Source organism: Ictidomys tridecemlineatus, assembly GCF_052094955.1.
Source record: "Ictidomys tridecemlineatus isolate mIctTri1 chromosome 12 unlocalized genomic scaffold, mIctTri1.hap1 SUPER_12_unloc_7, whole genome shotgun sequence".
Lineage (NCBI taxonomy): Eukaryota > Metazoa > Chordata > Mammalia > Rodentia > Sciuridae > Ictidomys > Ictidomys tridecemlineatus.
This window is the reverse complement of record NW_027520965.1, coordinates 256,187-273,639: the sequence shown is the minus strand read 5'-3', so window position 1 is coordinate 273,639 and position 17,453 is coordinate 256,187. Positions and strand designations below refer to the sequence as shown.

At 39.9% G+C, this 17,453-nt stretch overlaps 1 pseudogene across 1 annotated transcript in view; it reads left to right on the top strand.

Moving 5' to 3' along the window:
* Window positions 1–17,453, top strand: part of LOC144372358 (mitotic checkpoint serine/threonine-protein kinase BUB1-like) — a 216,638-nt pseudogene that overhangs the window by 16,386 nt on the left and 182,799 nt on the right. Inside the window, exons 4-11 of the transcript XR_013432373.1 lie at window positions 3,377–3,609; window positions 5,008–5,081; window positions 6,324–6,452; window positions 6,546–6,656; window positions 7,412–7,508; window positions 8,368–8,449; window positions 12,043–12,217; window positions 13,302–13,389. The product of XR_013432373.1 is annotated as a mitotic checkpoint serine/threonine-protein kinase BUB1-like (transcript). The remainder of the gene's footprint in view (window positions 1–3,376; window positions 3,610–5,007; window positions 5,082–6,323; window positions 6,453–6,545; window positions 6,657–7,411; window positions 7,509–8,367; window positions 8,450–12,042; window positions 12,218–13,301; window positions 13,390–17,453) is intronic.

Genomic DNA, 17,453 nt, shown 5'->3' with positions numbered 1-17,453 from the left:
CCTCCATTGCATGCTTTTAGCCCCTTTGTCAAATATAAGATAGTTGTAATTTTGTGGATTGGTCTCTGTGTCCTCTGTTCTCTACCATTGGTCCACCCGCCTGTTTTGGTACCTGTACCATGCTGTTTTTGTTACTATTGCTCTGAAGTATAGTTTGAAGTCTGGTGTTGCTATACCGCCTGATTCACTTGTCCTGCTTAGAATTGCTTTTGCTGTTCTGGGTCTTTTATTTTTCCATCTGAATTTGATGATTGTTTTATCTATTTCTGCAAGAAATGCTGTTGGGATTTTGATTGGCATTGCATTAAACCTATAGAGGACTTTTGGTAATATCACCATTTTGATGATGTTAGTTCTGCTTATCCATGAACAGGGTATATTTTTCCATCTTCTAAGATCCTCTTCTATTTCTCTCTTTAGGGTTCTGTAGTTTTCATTGTATAAATCTTTCACCTCTTTTGTTAGGTTGATTCCCAAGTATTTTATTTTTTTTTTGAGGATATTGTGAATGGGGTGGTTGTCCTCATTTCCATTTCAGAAGATTTGTCGCTGATATACAGGAATACCTTTGATTTATGTGTGTTGATTTTATATCCTGCCACTTTGATGAATTCATTTATTAACTCTAGTAGTTTCTTTGTAGACCCTTTTGGGTCTGCTAGGTATAGAATCATGTCAACCGCAAATAGTGATAATTTAAGTCCTTCTTTTCCTATTTTTATGCCTTTAATTTCTTTCATCTAATTGCTCTGGCCAGTATTTTGAGAACTATGTTGAACAGAAGTGGTGAGAGAGGGCATCCCTGTCTTGTTCCAGATTTTAGAGAGAATGCCTTCAATTTTTCTCCCATCAGAATGATGCTAGCCTGAGGCTTAGCATAGATAGCTTTTATAATATTGAAGTATGTTCCTGTTATCCCTAGTTTTTCTAGTGTTTTGAACATAAAGGGATGCTGTACTTTATCGAATGCTTTTTCTGCATCTATCAAGATGATCATATGGTTTTTATCTTTAAGTCTATCGATGTGGTGAAAAACATTTATTGATTTCCATATATTGAACCAGCCTTGCATCTCAGGGATGAATCTTACTTGATCATGATGCACGATCTTTTTGGTATGTTTTTGTATCCGATTTGCCATAATTTTATTGAGGATTTTTGCATCTAGGTTCATTAGAGATATTGGTCTGTAGTTTTTTTTCTTTGAAGTGTCTTTATCTGGTTTAGGAATCAGGGTGATGTTGGCCCTGTAGAATGAATTTCGAAGTTCTCCCTCTTTTTCTATTTCCTGAAATAGCTTGAAAAGTTTGGGTATTAGTTCTTCTTTAAAGGTTTTGTAAAACTCTGCTGTATACCCATCCGGTTCTGGGCTTTTCTTAGTTGGTGGTCTTTTGATGGCTTCTTGAACAGAAGTGGTGAGAGAGGGCATCCCTGTCTTCCTCATTGATATTGGTCTGTTTAGGTTGTGTATATCCCTCGGACTCAATCTGAGCAGATCATATGACTTAAGAAATTTATCGATGCCTTCACTATCTTCTATTTTATTGGAGTATAAGGATTAAAAGTAATTTCTAATTATCTTCTGTATTTCTGTAGTGTCTGTTGTGATATTGCCTTTTTCATCCCCTATGCTAGTAATCTGAGTTCTCTCTCCTCTTCGTTAGCATGGCTAAGGGTCTATCGATCTGATTTATTTTTTCAAAGAACCAACTTTTAGTTTTGTCAATTTTTTCAATTGTTTCTTTTGTTTCGATTTCATTGATTTCAGCTCTGATTTTAATTATTTCTTGCCTTCTACTACTTTTGCTGTTGTTTTGCTCTTCTTTTTCTAGGGTTTTGAGATGAAGTGCGAGATCATTTATTTGTTTTTTTTTTCTTTTTTTAAGGAATGAACTCCTAGCAATGAATTTTCCTCTTAGAACTGCTTTCATTGTGTCCCATAGATTATGTTGTGTCTGTTGGGATAGAGGGAGTAAGAAGGAGAAAAACAAATAACAAGGAAAGAAAGAGAAAAAAGAGGGCCGGAAAAAGAAAATAAGAGAAAAAAGAAATAAAAGGGGGGGAGGGAGGTGGGGCATATGGAATTCCTCTATATTATATTATTCTGGTGACTCAGTTGTTAAAGACCTTTTTCATGCACAATTCTTGGTTTCACATATGTTGAGGTTTCGAGGACCAGAGGGGGAAGGGTAGAGGAGACTGGATGAATGGATGAAGAGAAAGAGAGAAGATAAAAGAAAGAAAGAAAAAAAAATGTCTCTCAGAACTCTATTTTCATTTCTTCCAGTTGGTGGCATTGTCAGTTCTTAGCTGGAGTCTCTGGGTTCAGGGTGGTGGTGGTAGTCAGTATGAGAGGACTTGAACTTCCACCTGTGGCCTCTCCACTCTTATTCTCTGAGATGTAAACCAGGTGCCTGATCAGCTGAAGAACCGAACTGGTAGCCACGCCCACCGGTTAATGGGTTTTAAGGGTTGGTGGGAGTTTCCAAGATGAGTTCCATCATTTTTTCTCATAAGGTGTTTGATGAGGTGGGGGTGTTGGGGAGACCTATGTTTGTCCAGAGCTCGGTCAGGTGACCATATGGGCAGGCAGCTCCTCCAGTTGGGGTGGTCTGTCTACCTCTCTGGCGGGCAATTGGGCCCCCTCTCCGGGTTGCATGGTCTGCCTACCGTGCAGGCGGGAGGCTGGGCTCCTCCTCTGGTTGGGGTGTACAATTATTTTTGATCTGTACTAATTTAGTAGGTAAGGAAATGATGTAGGTCGTTTTAAGTTATATTCTTTGATAAGTAGTGTTATTGTTTAAAACAATATTCTAGACATTTGATGTTTTTCCTAACAATTTGTAAGGATACTTTTCAGGCAAGGAATTAACCCTTCTGTCTTTTAAGTTGGTAACATTAGTTCTAATCTATGTACTTGTGAGTAGAAAAACAAAGACCTTTAGTCTAATCCTTCCCAACATGAACCCTATTTCTGAGGCAATTCATATACACATGTCCTATTCAGGAAGACGACGCTGCCTATCAAGGGTAGTTTAAGAGAACACCATTGTGAGCGTTTGGTAACATTGATTTATTGTTTTTTTTCCCTCAATTTAATAAAGAGAAACAAGACACTTCTTAAATACTGATATGACTGCAGAAGCTGGTTATTTTCCAATGGTTAGAAGTGTGAGTGGCATTCACAGCCGGGATTGGAAGCTACACAGCATTCGTTATGTTTTAGAGTGGTCTTTTTCGTCACTGTTGAAAATTTCCAGGGGTTTTAAAGCACCTGGAAGGATAAGGGTCACATGCTTTGAAAGCTCTAATACCTGATAATAACATTCTGGTCTTTGTGGTTTATTTTTGTTCCTTTGTTTGTCTGGCATGAAAGGTGGATTCAGCATGTGTGGGGCTAGGCACAGGTGCTCAGTGGGAACTTGGTGCTCGATGTCTTCCATCACTCAATCAGCAAACCCCAAAGAACTTGGGTGAGAAGCCCAGAGAGGTGCCTCCTGTTGTTCCTCCTGCGGCAGATGCTGTTCCTCCTGCTTTGGTGTCCCCAGCAGTGTGCCAGAGCATAGCTCCTCCTACTCCTTTGACAGCCCAGCCAGTGACAGAGTCCAGGTAAGTCAAAGCCAGACCTAGAGATGAGAGTGGTGTAAATGGCATCTGTCAGCTTCTTTTTTATGACCTGCAGTATCAAGAGCATTATGTAAGAGATGGGGTATCTCTACTAAAAAATGTTTTTCTTGCAGTACTGGAAATTGAACCTGAGGGTGCTTTATCGCTGAGCAACATCCTCATCTCTTTTTTTGGTTTTGTTGTTCCTGAGAGTATGTACTAAGCTGCTGAGGCTGGCCTCAAACTTGGGCTTCTCTTGGCTCAGCCTCTTGAGTAGCTTGGATTACAGGTGTGTGCCACCATACCCAGCTAAAATGATTTACATGAATATGTTGTTGAAAAAATTATCAAAACATTGAGCCCAAAACTTTCAAACATGTATATTTTATACCTCCTTAGAGGGCTCTATCCCTCCTCTATATTTTAGATTTGTTTGTCTTCATACTTTTCTTCTGAATTATAAATTAAAATTTCCTGAAACGCAAGTCGCTCTGTATTTGAAGAATAAACACCTATAGTTGGAATTGCCTTTTGCCTCCTGGCTGTGGCCAAGGCCTGCAGGGGACATTACTCCAGGCAGTGGCTGGCATGCCCTCGTACTCCTTTTGTCCTCCCACGGAGCAGTATGGGATCCATGTTTGTGACTCCATGTCACAAGCCACCTCCACACTATTGTGAAAGTTTTTTCCCCAATTTTGAGAGTTTTCTGGGCTTCAGATATTAGAATTAATGTCACATCACTTGTTGTGTTTGTTTTTATCTTCAGCCACTTTGACTGTCTTGCAACTTGTGATTTGATACGATATTGTTTAATTAAAAGTGCTTTGTGCTTTTTACTTCACATTTTAATGACATTCCTTAAGGGAATCCTGGGCAGTATGAGGTGAGGCCCCTGCCCCTAGTGTACTTAACCACAGCTTTAATGCATGTGGTTTGCATAGTTTTCTTATCTTTGTTGGTAGCTATTGTTTTAAAATCTGGATGTTAGCCTGTGGCTGTGGGCTCATCAGAAAGGTATTCGCTGAGCTGAAGCACATCCGTGCCTCCACCTTGTTGGGCATCAGTGCCCAGTCAGCCCCTTATGCTGTACAGCAAATGAGCCCATTGGAACTAGGAAGCCATTGTCCTGTCCTGCCACAAGGAGGGCTGGTTGTTGTGGTGCCGAGACACAGAAGTGACACGACATACTAGTGTTCCATGCCTGGCCTTTATCTGTAAGAGTGTTTTCCTCAAAAAGAACTGAAGAGAAAAAACATTTCATTTATTTACACCGTGGATCTAAGCAGCTCCATCTGTGTTTCAGCAACAGGCTGTGATTGTTGACCAGCTTCTTTTACTATTATTTCTTGAGAGTTAATGAGAAACTCTCTTGTAAGACATGTTGATTCTTGTGTGTCTCAGGGTTTTCTCTTCCAGATGTATGAGTCAGAGTGCTCATGGATTTCAGCCACAGAGTGGAGCAGAGACCAAAGAAGGTGAGCTTCATGGGGGTCTCTTTATCCTGGCCTGCTGGGGCACACTTCTTGGGCTCTACTGGGGCTATGGGACAGGAAGCCTTCTGACCTTACTAAACCTAAGCGTTAGGAATCCTCTTCTTAGAATCCAGGGGTTATTTCAGCCCCAGACTATTGAAAACAATGGTATTAATTGTAAATATCTTATCAGTTCAGAGTTCCTTGAAAGATTAATTTATGCAAGTTTTTCTATTAACTTTCTCAGTACATTAATCTAAAATGAGTCATGTTAGTTGGGTCGAGTAAGAAAGGTGATTCAAAGTTTAACTACGAATACTGTTCTCCTGTCTGGCACCACACTGGAAGTGTATGCATAGTTTATTAAATTACCTGGGACAGTGTGGGTGTTCACTTCCCCCTGCAGGTGGCTGTGGCATTCTTTCCATTGACTATTAATGAGGGTGGGCCCTGTGAAACAGCTGGAGACTCATTGTATTCAACTGAGACTTGGTGCGTGCTTGCTAGATGTTGGGCACCAACCATTCTACATCATTAGAGATGTAATCTTGACAAAACAATGAAAATCTTCCCAGGAATGAAAGGGCTAATATTGAAGTAAGGGGTTAGATTTCAGAGAAGGTGAACAGGGAAGATGCTGGTGAGGGTGATGCCTGCATAGAGGAATAGGGAGGGAGCTACTCATGCAGCCACCTCGGAGAACCAGTTTTCAAGCAGAGGAACTGCAGATGCAGAGCCCCCAGGCAGGACTATCCCTGGTGTTCTAAGCACAGTAAAGAGGCCAGAGCTTCAGGACAAGCAGGGCAAAGAGGAATACACTGAAACCTGAGCAAGCAGGGCCCAGTCTGTGCAGGCCTTGTACACCACTGGCTCAAGCTGAGTGGGATGGAAAGTGGTCTAGGACTGACAGTGGGGGGTGGGGGTTACACTCCGACCACAAGCAGACAGTACTTGAGACATGGTGGAGCTCAGGATGCTACCTGTGACAAAACTCTAATTGGTTTGATCTCAGGCCAAACACCCGTTGTCTTTGAGCCTTCACTTTATTTTGTGTGAAACTATGATTCTTGCCTCACCTACTTCATGTATTCTTACAAAGATAAGTATGTGGGTCTGGAGTGATGATTATTGACAATTGCGGTTACCACGGTAACCTGGTCTAATTGTAAGTTATTGCAGTTGTGTGCCTTCTAACACGTTTTAAATGACCTGATGATCCTGCTCTTGGTCCTGTTTCTTTGCCAGTGTATGAAACGCACAAGGTGGCCAGCGCAAGTTCTTTCCATGCGACTCTAAACACGTCACTGGGAGTGGTTCAGGCAACACCCTCCAGAGCCCAGCCCTCGCCCACGGTGCACATCAAGGAAGCACTGGGTAAACCCTTTTGTTTGAATGTGTAGCACCTTAAACTATAAAAAATGTAAACTCTCTTGCAATCTATTGATGGATATTCTTTCTGGTTTTTAGGTTTCATCATGAATATGTTCCAGACTCCTACACTTCCTGATGTTTCTGATGACAAAGATGAATGGCCATCTCTAGACCAAAATGAAGATGCATTTGAAGCCCAGTTTCAAAGTAATAATTTATTTGAAAGCTAGTTGGTGCATTGTACTGTGGGCAGAGCCCAGGCATTGTCAGGGATTACCTAAGATGTGGCCCTGCCTTGCTCATCACAGAAAGTGCATGAAATAGAAGTGTGGCAGAGTTGGACAAGGTTTCGATGTGTGTGGTAGAGTTGGGGTTTGCTGTATGTTGGGTTGGGTTAGGTGGGTTGGGTTGCTATAACAGTGATATCTAAAGGAGGATAAAATCCCCATGGGGAGGTACATCAGGAAGAGCTGAGTAGTCCAGGAGTGATTTGAGGCCTTCTTGGTAGAAAAGTGGCCAGGTTGTGGTTGGAGGCCAGCAACTAGCCCTCTTACCTAGGGCCAGGGGATTCATGCTGGGAGCCAGAGATTGTAATAAAGATCAGTAGGATCCATTTGGAGTTGGGAGAAGAGATTTTTCTTAAAGCAAATGAAAACTAAAACAACTGAGAGCTTTTATTGAATGAGTCAGGTGATAATAGAAGTGTCATAGGAGAATGATGAGCTGTGTTCTTGATGTGTGGCAGTAATTTGGGACCTGAGGCTGCCCAGTGATTATAGTTAAATCACTTCATCCCACTTCAAAGTGATTTGCCTTACCACCTAGTATTTAAAAACTGATGCCAGTTCTTTTCTATATGCTTCTCCCCTCTACCTCCCACTTCATTTGTAGTTGAAGTTTTAGTGTAAAGGGTCATGTTTTTCCTAGAACAGTCATGAAATACATTTTTTATTCTCTTGCAGAAAATGCAAATTCTTCTGGGGCTTGGGGAGTCAATAAAGTTGTTGCTTTGACATCTGCTTTTCCTATTTTTGAAGATGGAAACAAAGAAAATTATGGGTAAAGAAACATCAAGTTAATATATCACTGGGGGGACGCATGTCATAGTGCCACAGGATGCCTGGAGGTGCCTGCAGGACTCAAGATGGTGAGGCAGCAGGGAGGGAATTTGGACTGTCTGCCAGGATGGTCTGGTTCTGGCCCAGCTCTGCACTGATAAGCCTTTCCACCAACAGCTGGGAGCTTGTTGCTAGTGTTCTGCAGAGCCACAGTGCTGTGCATGAGTTCCAGGAGGGCAGAGCTCTAAGTGAAAGCACAGTAGAAAAAGGAAAGCATTAGAATTTGTCAAAGAACAGGATTCTCTGGTTTGAAATTGTTTCAGAATGTAGAGGAGTCAGTGCAGGTGTCCGTACTGTGCTGTTTACATTTGCAGGATTGATAAGTGGGAAAGGAGGCGGCTTACACTGGGTAACGCTGCAGAGAGAATGTTTTAAGGCAGAGTGACATGATACTAGAGAGTGGTTAATAGTTTAAACTATGGAAAAAGAGATATCTGGGTGAATTACAAGTGTCTTGGTATGGAGGAAATTCACACCCAGGCAGAATGGAGAAAGCATGACCAGCATGCAGAGAGAAGTTCCCTATCTCAGCCAGGCACTGGGAAAAGAGCTAAGGTGTTTCAAGGCATCCAAGGTATTTTATTGGCCATGCTCCTAATTGTTCTTTTATTCCTAAAAAAAATTGTAACAATTTAAAAACTAACAAAAATTGCATTTTCTACCCTCTCTTTGGTAACTGTTAGTCAACTTATATTTACATAGTCAGTTGAGGGGAGAATCTTTCTAACATTAGATCAAGTGGTAGCATTTATTTCATCACCATATTTTACTGTTTTTAATTTCATAAATCTTTTCCTTAGGTTACCACAGCCTAAAAACAAGCCCACAGGAGCCAGGACCTTTGGAGAACGCTCTAGCAGCAGACGTCCTTCAAAACCAAATGTAAGCCACTCTCTACTTCATCTGACACAGATCTGCCAAGTGATTATGCCACTCAAATGGTGTGATGTATATAAAACCACAATATATTATGCGAAGTAGAAAAATGTTATTCTACTTGTTAGAATACTTGTTATTGTTCTAATATTGCTAGAATATTGTTCAACAATTATTTGAATACCTGTGATGTGCCAGATATCTAATATGTATAGGAAATAAAAATGTATTTGATATGATCCTTGCCCTCAAAGAGCCTTCCCTCTAGTAAGAACAAGCCACCTGGGGATATTTGTTTTTCCTTGACGGAGGAAGTGAGGCCTACAGTGGAATATCAGTGAGAAACCCAGCAAATCTGAATCCAGCTGAGATGGACCATCCTCAGCACAGCTCAGCAGGCACCCTTCACTGCCCACTAGCCAGCTGCATTCCACTACGGTGGCCTTTGTGTCCGTCCTCATTGACTTCCACCCTGGCCCTAAGTGTACCCCACAGTGTGCTCGATCCCCATCCCCTGGCTGACCCCATGGCAGTGAGGCACCATTGAGAGCCACTGGCTCACCAAGCACCTCACTAAGACACCAAGCCCTGACTCCTATTTGTAGTCCCTTGGGGGGTTGTTTGGACAAACTATTGCCTGGCTCCCTAATCCCTCTGATGATCTATTGAGCTTAAAATTTTCACAAATAATGAAGTAAATTGCAGACATAGTGCCATCACTTTAAAGGTACATTTTGCTGAACTATTACTTTTACCAAACCCACAATGCATTTTCCATATATCCTGATGCTAAACATAAGCCAGTACTTTATCTTATATCATCTGAAGAAACAATCTGCCAGTTTCGCCTCCATTGGAAGAGATGGTGGATTTTATGAAGACAATGCAGAAGATATAAAAATTATGTGTGAGAACCAAACCCACATAAGTACAGTTATCTCATACTAGATAAAGGCACCATAAGCATACATTGAAGAAAAGATAGCCTCTTAACAAATGGTGCTGGGAAAACTGGAAATCCATCTATAGCAGAATGAAATTGAACTCATATCTACTAGAAGAAAATGTAGGCCCAACTCTTCATCATGTTCACTTAGGAACCAACTAAAATACATGAAGCAAAATCAAGAATCAATAAATGAGATGGTGCCAAACTAAGAAGTTTAGCAAAGGAAACAATTGAAAACATGGAGAGAGGGAGAATTCTCTTCCCTACAGAATAAGAGAAAATCTTCTTCACCTGCCACTCAGGTAGAGCATTTCTCCAGCATATGCAAAGAAAACCCAAAAAACATAACACCAAAAAATGAAATAACCCAATCAGTAAATAGTTAAAGGAACACAACAGGCACTTCACTGAAGAAGAAATACGAAAGGTCAAATCATATATGGAAAAATGCTCAACGTCTGTAGCAATTAGAGAAATGCAAATTAAAACTACACTGAGATTCCATCTCACTTTAGTCAGAATAGCAATTATCAAGAATACAAGTAACAATAAATGTTGACAAGGATGTGAGGGAAAAGGTCTACATCCATTCCTTATGGGACTGCAAATTGGTGCAACCACTCTGGAAAGCAATGTGGAGATCCCTTAGAAAACTGAATTAAACTACCATTTGGCCCAGTTATCCCATTCCTTAGTTTATACCCAAAGGACTTAAAATCAGTACTACAGTGACACAGCCACATCAGTTCACAATAGCTAGGCTATGGAACCAACCTAAGTGCCCTTCAACGGGTGAATGGATAAGGAAAATGTGGTATATTTACACAATGGAACATTACTCAGGTATAAAGAAGAATGAAATTATGGCATTTGCTGGTAAATGGATGGAACTGGAAACTATCATGTTAAGTGAAATAAGCTGATCCCAAAAAACCAAGGCCAAATATTCTCTCTGATATGTGGATGCTAATACACAATAAAAGTGGGGGGCAAACAGAAGTTCATTGGATTAGACAAAGGAATGAAAGGAAGGGATGGAAATAGGGAAGACAACAGAATGAATCCGACATAACTTTTCTATGTTCATATATGAATACACAACCAGTATAACTCCACATCATGAACAACCACAGGAATGGAATCCTACGTTATACACTACGTATCTAAACAAATTAAAAAAATAAAAACCATGGGTGGCATTGTAAGGGCAACCAAAGGGGGTCATGAGCTATGGACCTGACTCAGCAATTTGTCTTTCCCTACAGACTCTAAAAAACTTGACCCGTAATTCTGTTCTTGGAGAAGTGCCTGATTCTAGGGGCTGGGGCAAGAAAAATACAAGATAAGTCTGGAGCATATTGTGCTAGAAAATTAAGGAAGAATTTTGGGTTTTGTTTTTTCCTATAAGAAAACCAAGAAAGATGTGGCATATCAAAAGAATATAGATGCCAACCTGAATGAGCCAATAGCTAAACCTAGAAAAATTTGAACAATAAGTAGAATAAAGTAATATTGAATTATCACCCAAGAAATAAAACAGATATTGATATAAATAAAAGGGAGCAAACGATGATTCTTCCTTAGAGAAGAATTCCAAGTGATGTGGAAGGCATCATTAGAGTCCCAATAAAATAAATGCTATCGGCAAGATCCACTAAGGAACAGACATTGGTGAGTAAAACTTCAGGAAGAAACAGGCACTTCTGGAGCCTCCAAATATCTCACCACTGTTGATTCTGCGGTGGATTTAACATTTGTCCACAAATGCTTTAATGACATCCTAGAAGGTGGAGTTTAATTTACCTCCCTTGAGTTTGGGTAAGACATTTTTCCCATTCCCTAACAAATAGAGAATGGGAAAAATGGTTTCCCGTGAGGAAACCTCACAGATGCCTTCTCAGTGATTGGGTTTAACCTCACCAGGAACAAGCCTTGTGGCTAGCTAGCATGCATCCCCACTGTATAATGAGAAGGTCCTTTACCCCAAGTTTTCCCCCAAACCTATAATTCTAGTCTACGTGTGAGAAAATGAGCCCAAATTAGGGGGACATTCTGCACAGTTCCTGACTAGTGTTCACAAATTTTAGTGCAAGGAAAGTGTAGGAAGGACTGATAGATGGTCATAAACTAGAGGAGACAAAGTCAACAGGACAGTGGCACACACATGCCATCCTGGACTGGATCCGGGACAGCCAAGGGATATTGGAGGGGACTTGTGAAATCCGGGTAAGGACTGATAGCTACAAGTGGTGTTTAACTTTTTGAAATGTGCCAGGATCTAGAAGAAATTGACGTTAGTGGGAGCTTAATGAAGGTTATATGAGACTGTGCCACCTTTGTAATCTTTCTATAAACCTGGAATTTTTTTTTCAAATTTAAAGAAAAATGTAGAATTAAAATAAAAAATGTGACCCTTGTGTTGTAGTTCCACTGAGATGTATTAAAGATGAGGGGTAAAATGTTTTTTGGGGACAAAATCTCACTGTGGTGCTCAGACTGGTCTCAAACTTCACGTGATCGTCTCACTTCAGCCTCCTGAATGGCAGGGATACATTCTGTACCACTGCACCCAGCTTGAAGTCTTAAGGTCTAAATTTCACAGACAAAACAAGAAGATGGCGATTATTTTTCAGCTCCTCCTTTGTTGTAGGAAGTGCCTCATTCTGAAGAGTTTTTGGATGATTCAACCGTCTGGGGTATTCACTGCAACAGAACCCTGGCACCCAGTCCTAAGAGCACAGGGGAATTCACCTCTGCTGCCCAGCTTGCATCTACCCCCTTCCACAAGCTTCCAGCAGACGCAGTGAACAATCTGGAAGATAAAGGTATGCGACATACTTTTTCAGTGTCTGTCTTCTACAAACATTAGTATTAGTCGGTTCATTAGTATTATAGTGTTCTTGAAAATTCTAAGGGGGACGTTCGAAAACCATAAAGGGGCTTTGAATCCATTAATTGTTTTTTTCTTTGGCATACTAACTTCATAAAATCCACATATTTTGAAAATTTAATAACAGATCATAGGTAGAAATGGGGGAAACTTATAGAAGCATATAAAGGCAAATATACAAAGTCCAAACCATTTGTACAGGAGTATGATTATGTTTTTCAAAAGTCAAGAGGGGAGCACTACAGATAATTATTTGAATACTAAAAATACTAAACATGATTTTTAATGAATAAAAAAATAGCCAATTTTGGTCCTTGATACATTTCTATAAATTTTTATTATTTCAGACATGCAGCCAAGGATACATTACACATAAAATAATTTTGTTTTTTAGTGTTTTGCTTCAAGGGAATAATGACAAAACTCACAAATAGTCTTTTATTTCTACTGCATCCCAAATATAGCACCCTATATAAAAGAGATATATATCTCTGAATTGAACCCTGATATGTGGCATTACATTGAGCACAGATAATTATTAGTTTTTTATTACCAACCTACAGTGTAAATACTATGAGATTTGGGACTTCGGTACCATTTCAGTGACTACCAATTTACCAGCCAAACTCTGTCACTGCTGGTACTTCTTAAAATCAATAATGAAATAACTGCCAAGGAATTTCACTTCACTAATCTCCTGAACCTGGCTGTGACCTGTCACCCATGCCAGTGACCACCTGTGTGGTCATCCTGTCTGGAGTGGACCTGCTGCTCTCTGGACTCTTTGTTCTTGAAGGATCATTATAGATCAGATGTCAAAACTGAAGTGCTCCCCTGTATGAGAGGGTTGAATGATCTTGATTTTCCGCATCTTATCGCACTTTGCCATGGAACACTATTTTGAAATTATAATGAAAGTCATCATATAAAGGAATTCTAGAATTGTAACCATGTCAAATGGTATGCGCGTGCATATACATGCATGAAATGTTTGTGTCTCTCGTTTTTGTGTATTTCAGAAAACATGATAGCAACGCAGTGCACCCATGTGCCGTTGAGTTCTTGTGTTAAGAATGTGGTGGAGCCCTTGAGAGACAGAAAGTTCAGGTAACTTGCAGTTGTGCCCTTCTCTGCATTTCCACTTGAGCTTTCCTTTTCCAGATGTAAGAGAATGCCTAATCCCATTCTAAACAACTCATAAAGTGCTTAACAATTGGCAGCTTGTAGTCAGAAGGTCCTCTAAGCCCAGTAATGAGCCCCCCTCTTGGTATCAGGACAGTGAGAGAAGCAGCTAGGGTGACAGAGTCTGCAACTGACTTGTACTCATTTGGGGATTAGAACTGGAAAGCCTTTTACCAAAAAGAGACCCTGCCATGTGAAGACTGTTGCAGAACTGGGCAAACACAGAATTGCTTTTCATACCCAGTAAAATTGAGAAAATTGATGACTTCCTTTTAAGAGAAGAGAGGGTACTTAAGCCTCCTAAGGAATAAGCAGTAAAGGCAGACTCGGCACCATAAACCCTACCATATCTGCACAGGCTGTAAACCTCAGAGATCCTAACCAAGGCTGCCATGTTCTGGGTAACTATTTTATTCTAGACACAGTACTTATGCTTTTCCTGGACTCTGTCTTTCAGTTAGTCCTTATAATAACTGAGTTGTGGGGACTATTCTTTCTTTTTCCGTTATAGATAAGGAAATTGAGTCTCAGATAAATTATTGACTTAAAGTCATAAGGCTGCAAATTTACAGAATTGGAGTGTGAACCTGTATTTGTCTGAGTGCTAACCCCTTCTTCTCACTCCCTCTTATTAGAAACCCACAAGGCACAAGTTCAATTAAAAAGCAAAAATATATTGAATTTGCATTAATTTATTATTGATGTTAATCACTTTCTATATGTTTAGGTTCATTTATTTTTTTTTTCTTAAGTAATTTCTGTTCACATCTTTTATCTAATCATTTGTTTATTTGGGTCACAGTTGAATGAGGTTTTTGATAAGAAGAGCCATCAGGAGTGGCTAAGCCCAGCCAGACCTTTGACTCACAAGAATGCCATAAGCCATCCTTGATGTAAGATTAACTTAGAAGTACATAGGGCAGAAATCCCAGTTGCTGGCTGGGTGCATCCTACCCAAGGAACTGTTGTCTTTGGCCCCATGTGACAGTTCAGTTGCAAGGAAGCAAGGCTCACATGAACCAGTGCAGGATCCTCGCTTAAGAGCCTTATGCAACACCTCCATCAGGTCCCAGGGTGCCCATGAGAAAACCCACTGGGCACAATATCAATTAAAAACCAAAATTTATTGAATTTGCATTATTTTATTATTGGTGAGTTAACCATTTTCTACATGCTTATGCTAATTCATTTTTTTTCTGAAAAATGAATAACTGAAACTATGGGTTCCTAGCAGATATTTGTAATTCTACTCCAGATACAGTAAACCAGTGAGGGTTATTTTTAACCATAACCAATGGTGACAGAGTAAGTTTTTAGGGAAAAGAGCTAACAGTTAACAGACTCAGATTCTTATGGACAAGAGAGAAAGATTTTTTTTTTTATTGATTGTTCAAAACATTACAGAGCTCAAGACATATCATCTTTCATACATTCGACTCAATTGGGTTTTGAACTCCCCAAATACATAATACAGACTCACTTCTGTTACATACTCACATTTTTACATAATGGCATATTAGTGACTGTTGTATTCTGCTACCTTTCCTATCCCCTACTATCCCCCATCCCCTCCCCTCCCCTCCCATCTTCCCTCTCTACCTCCTCTGCTGTTGTTCAATTCTCTCCCCTTTTTTCCCCCCACCCCCTTGCCCCTCATAACCTCTTATAATTTTGTGTATCACTGAAGGTCTCCTACCATTTCCATATGTTTTCCCTTCTCTCTTCCTTTCTCTCCCCCCATTCGTCTTAGTTTACTGTTAGTCTTTTCCTCATGCTCTTCCTTCCTGTTCTGTTCTTAGTGGCTCTCTTTATATCAAAGAAGACATTTGTTTTTTAGGGCTTGGCTAGCTTCACTTAGCATAATCTGCTCTAATGCCATCCATTTCCCTGAAAATTCTATGATTTTGTCGTTTCTTAGTGCTGCATAATACTCCATTGTGTATAGCTGCCACAATTTTTTTATCCACTCATCTATTGAAGGGCATCTAGGTTGGTTCCACAGTCTAGCTATTGTGAATTGTGCTGCTATAATCATTGATGTGGCCGTATCCGTATAGTGCGCTCTTTTAAGGTCCTCAGGGAATAGTCCAAGAAGGGCAATAGCTGGGTCAAATGGTGGATCCATTCCCAGCTTTCCCAGGAATCTCCATACTGCTTTCCAAATTGGCCTCACCATTTTGCAGTCCCACCAGCAGTGAACAAGTGTGCCCTTTTTCCCACATCCTCGCCAACACTTATTGTTGTTTGACTTCATAATGGCTGCCAATCTTACAGGAGTGAAATGGTATCTTAGGGTGGTTTTGATTTGCATTTCTCTGATTGCTAGAGATGGTGAGCATATTCTCATGTGCTTGTGGATTGATTGTATGTCCTCCTCTGAGAAGTGTCTGTTCAGGTCCTTGTCCCATTTGTTGATTGGATTATTTGTTATCTTATTGTTTAATTTTTTGAGTTCTTTGTACATTCTGGATATTAGGGCTCTATCTGAGGTGTGAGGGGTAAAAATTTGTTCCCAGGATGTAGGCTCTCTATTTACCTCTTTTACTGTTTCTCTTGCTGAGAAAAAACTTTTTAGTTTAAGTAGGTCCCATTTGTTTATTCTTGTTATTAACTCTTGGGCTACGGGCGTTCTATTAAGGAATTTGGAGCCCGACCCCACAATATGTAGATCGTAGCCAACTTTTCCTTCTATCAGACGCAGTGTCTCTGTTTTTATATCTAGCTCCTTGATCCATTTTGAGTTAACTTTTGTGGCTGGCGAGAGAAAGGGATTCAATTTCATTTTGTTGCATATGGATTTCCAATTTTCCCAACACCATTTGTTGAAGATGCTATCCTTCCTCCATTGCATGTTTTTAGCCCCTTTATCAAATATAAGATAGTTGTAACTTTGTGGATTAGTCTCTGTGTCCTCTATTCTGTACCATTGGTCCACCTGCCTGTTTTGGTACCAGTACCATGCTGTTTTTGTTACTATTGCTTTGTAGTACAGTTTGAGCTCTGGTATCACTATACCTCCAGATCCACACTTCCTGCTTAGAATTGCTTTTGCTATTCTGGGTCTTTTGTTTTTCCATATGAATTTCATGATTGCTTTATCTATTTCTACAAGAAATGTCTTTGGGATTCTGATTGGCATCGCATTAAACCTGTAGAGAACTTTGGGTAATATCGCCATTTTGATGATGTTAGTTCTGCCTATCCATGAACAGGGTACATTTTTCCATCTTCTGAGATCTTCTTCTATCTCTCTCTTTAGGGTTCTGTAGTTTTCATTGTATAAATCTTTCACCTCTTTTGTTAGGTTGATTCCCAAGTATCTTATTTTCTTTGAGGATATTGTGAATGGAGTGGTTTTCCTTATTTCCATTTCAGAGGTTTTTTTGCTGATATACAGGAATGCCTTTGATTTGTGCATGTTGATTTTATATCCTGCCACTTTGCTGAATTCATTTATTAACTCTAGCAGCTTCTTTGTAGATCCTTTTGGGTCTGTTAAGTAAATTATCATGTCATCTTCAAATAGCGATAATTTAATTTCTTCTTTTCCTATTTTTATGCCTTTAATTTCTTTTGTCTGTCTAATTGCTCTGGCTAGTACTTCGAGAACTAAATTGAATAGAAGTGGTGATAGAGGACATCCCTGTCTTGTTCCAGATTTTAGAGGGAATGCCTTCAGTTTTTCCCCGTTTAGGATGATGCTAGCCTGAGGTTTAGCATATATAGCTTTTACAATGTAGAGAAGACATGAGACAGCAAGTCCAAGCAATAAAAATATATTTTGAAAATGAATTAAACAAACAAATGCAAATGGCAAAGAACGAGCTCTACCAGGAGATAGAGATCTTAAAAAAGAGAGAAAGATTTTGTTAATCATTTATGCATTGACAGTAATTTGGATACCCATGTTACTAGTATCGGTAGTATAAGGTATGGAAACAATTTTTCAATGTACAGGTAAGGTACCCCTAGTGTCTATTTGAGAAGCC